At 49.0% G+C, this 3,453-nt stretch overlaps 1 pseudogene; it reads right to left on the bottom strand.

Moving 5' to 3' along the window:
- Positions 1-1,238: 1,238 nt before the first annotated feature.
- Positions 1,239-2,967, bottom strand: LOC140217263 (uncharacterized; annotated as a pseudogene).
- Between the last annotated feature and the right edge of the window lie 486 nt (positions 2,968-3,453).

Below are 3,453 nucleotides of genomic sequence, written 5' to 3'. Positions count from 1 at the left end.
CAGTTGTCTATCTTTGGCCACCAAACCATTGACCTTGCAAGAGCTTTCATCTTTGTAATGCCAATGTGTCGCTCATGCAACAAACACATAACTTCACTTTGAAGCGTATGTGGTATCACGACTGTTGTTCCACACCACACAACCACAATCCACTGAAAGTTCAAATCGTCTCACGAAGAAAGGCTGATAATGAGCGTCCACAGCACGCGGCCATCCGTGCCATACCATTTCACGAACAGCGCTGAGAACTGGATCTTTCAGTTTCACGCTCGATATCTTTCGCCGTTATGGGGAGTTTATTGACAGGCGAAAAATAAAATTTCTTTTGCCTCGTCACCGCTATCCGGCAGTGGAAGGCGTGATAAACCATCTGCATTGGCTATCTTTTTTCCTGGTCTGTGCAAAATACGGAAGCTGTAGTTTCCAAGAAAAATTTCCCAGCGGTGCACACGAGCTGCAGCTACCGCATTTGTGAGGTGCTTAGCCTCAAATATGACTGTTAGCGACTGGTGATCAGTGATTACACTGAAAGTACGCCCGTACAGATATTTATGAAATTTCTTCACTCCAAAAACAACTGCAAGCGCTTCTTTTTCCACTTGCGCGTAGTTACGCTCAGCAGGCGTCATCGTCCGCGATGCAAACGCGATCGGTCGCTCTACGCCCTCAACCACGTGCGACAGCACTGCGCCTAACCCGTAAGCAGAAGCGTGACATGTCAGCTGTATTTCGTTCGTTACATCATACAGTTCCAAGACCGTGTCCTCACTGATCAAATTTTTACAGCGACTGAAACGTGCGTCACACTGGCTCGACTATTTCCATGGGCTGCCCTTGCGCAACAGTTGGTGGAGAGTTTCTAGCACATTTGCTAGGTCAGGTAAAAACTTAGCGTAGTAGTTTACTAGGCCCAAAAATGCCTTTAGCTGAGTCACAATACTTGGTTTTCCGCTGCTGGGTGTACGCCATGCTTGTCTAGCTCCTGCCCCAAGTAACAAACATTTTCTTGGAAAAATTTGCATTTCCCTGCGTTTACACGAATGCCGTGCTTACTAAGCGCTTGTAGCACTTGCTGGGAACGGTGACAGCACTGTCAGGTTTTTACCTGCTGTTAACACATCGTCCAGGTAACAGACTGTCCCAGGTATGTTTTGTAAAACCTGGTCCATCACGGCCTGAAACATTGCGGGTGCGCTTGCCACTCCGTATATATACGGCAATCGCCGGAACCTGAAAATTCACATATGCGTATTCACCGTGAGCAGTTGCTCTGCCTGCTCATCCAGCTCAAGCTGTAGGTAAGCCTTCGAAAAATCTAGTAAGGTGAACATGGCCCCTCCAACCAGTGACGCGAATATGTCCTCTGGCAGAGGCAGTGGATAGTGGTCAAGTTCAATATCCCGATTGACCGTGACTCTGTAATCCCCACATATCCTAATTTCTTTTCCTGTTTTCTTTGGCACGATAACTAGCGGTGTAGCCCAATCACTGTGCCCGACTCTGTACACCACACCAGCTTTCTCAAGGTCACGCAATTCATTCTCCACTTGTTCGCGCAAAGCATATGTTACTGAACTCGCCTTACAAAAAGTTGGATGCACATCGGTTTTCATTCGTATACTACCAGTGAATCCTTTGATAGAACCATAGCCTGGCTCAAGCACATCACCGTACAACTGTTTCAACTTCTTTTCAGCTTCCGCTGCTACCATCTGCCTGCCCACCTGTACGTTATCCACGTCATGTTTCAACTGCTGAACAGCATTTTGCAGGTCAATTTTAGTGTAGTCATCCAATCGCGACCTAAACGCGTCGGCATGCGGGCTTCATTTTCTTGCTTTGCAACTATCAGAGGCAGATTGTAGCTTCGGTTCTGATAAGATACATTGACGTTTGCTACGCCTTTCACTTTGAGTGCAGTGCCATTATACACTCCTAGACGCACGTCGTCCTTGGAAGATGGGTAGTTTGGAAAATTTTCATCAGTCTCTTTCAAACATTATGGTCACAGCTGCTCCCGTGTCTACTTCCATCAGAATCTCCTTGCCGTTTGCATTTACTTTAAGCACAATAGGCGGAGAGCTATGAACTTGGTCGTACTAACAGTAAGCAAGTCTGTTGACAGCAAGGTCTCCTCAACTTTGTGCACGAGCTTAGTTTTGCACATTTTCGCTACATGCCCTGGCTTCGAGCATTTGAAGCAGGTACTTTTGAGAAAAGGACAACTCACTGGCGCGTGCAGTCCGCCGCATCTATGACAGGCGCGAACAATGCCTTTCCCACGTTGCTTCCTTAGACCGTTTTGGGGGGCACGCTGCTCGCTGCTAGCGGTCTTCGTCGCGTGTCGCCTGCCTTGCGTGGTGGGCGACCGATGCCAGTAAACGTCCGCAGGACTGGCGGTTGACCCCTCCGGTAGCATTTCTCGGGTGTCTTTCCGGGCCGTTTCCAAGGCGGTGGCAATTTTGCATACTCGCTCCCAGGTGACTTCGTCGTCTGACAGGGCAAGAAGACGGCATCGAATCGAATCCGTCCCGATTTCAGCAATCAGTCGATCCTGGAGCGCTTCTTCCAAAAAGCTTCCAAACGAGCCCGTTGCAGCCAGTCTTTTCAGCTCGACGATGAACTGTTTTAGGCTTTCGTCCGGCTCTTGCTTTCGCTGGTAAAAGTGATACCGTTCGGTAACCACTGACCGTTTTGGAGCATAGTGCTTCGGAGAGTTTCTGTAGCTTCTTCGTACTTGACTTCCGTTGGTTTCTTCGGCAGCAGCAGGCTACGCAGAGTCACGTAAGCCTTTTCACCCAGGATTGTTAAGAAGACTTGCAACTTACTTGAGTCTATTCCATTGGCGGTTGCATACAGGTCGAACCTTTCCAGGTAGACTTCGATATTGCCAGAGTCTGGGCAGAACTCGGCCAAAGATCCCGGGGTGGTGGTCATCACTGATGTTCTCGCTTGCCGTGGCGTCGTTGCCGTTTCCTCAGGCTTGGTCATTGCCTCTGCCCGAACGATCCCATCTTCGTCGCCATGTTGACCAGAGACGCCTTGAAGTCAAGTATTTATTCGGACAGCAACATGAACAAAACAGACGATTCAGTGGCTTCGCCTTATAAAGGGAGCATGGGTGCAGCCGAGGCATGCGATTGGCTAACGATACAGTAGCACATGTGACAATCACCGCGCGCATCAGATACGCGGCGCACAGTGACAAGAGAATACGCTTGGTAAACGTTGCACAGATACAACAACCATAATCAAGAAGTAACAACGATGCTCGATACTATGGTGCCCCATGATTGCAGCGATTCAGTATGTGACGTCGCTGATTTCACTGAGCTCCCCGATGAAGCAATCAAGCTGGAGCGCGGCAGAATAAGCAACAGGCAAGACCCCTACGCCCGATGGTATAATCTCCATCGCCGATGCGTCGTTTATAAACAAGACGACAGAATACGG

Source organism: Dermacentor andersoni, chromosome 4 (genome assembly GCF_023375885.2).
Source record: "Dermacentor andersoni chromosome 4, qqDerAnde1_hic_scaffold, whole genome shotgun sequence".
Lineage (NCBI taxonomy): Eukaryota > Metazoa > Arthropoda > Arachnida > Ixodida > Ixodidae > Dermacentor > Dermacentor andersoni.
Note: the sequence above shows the minus strand (reverse complement) of the source record. Positions and strands in the feature narration are given on the sequence as shown.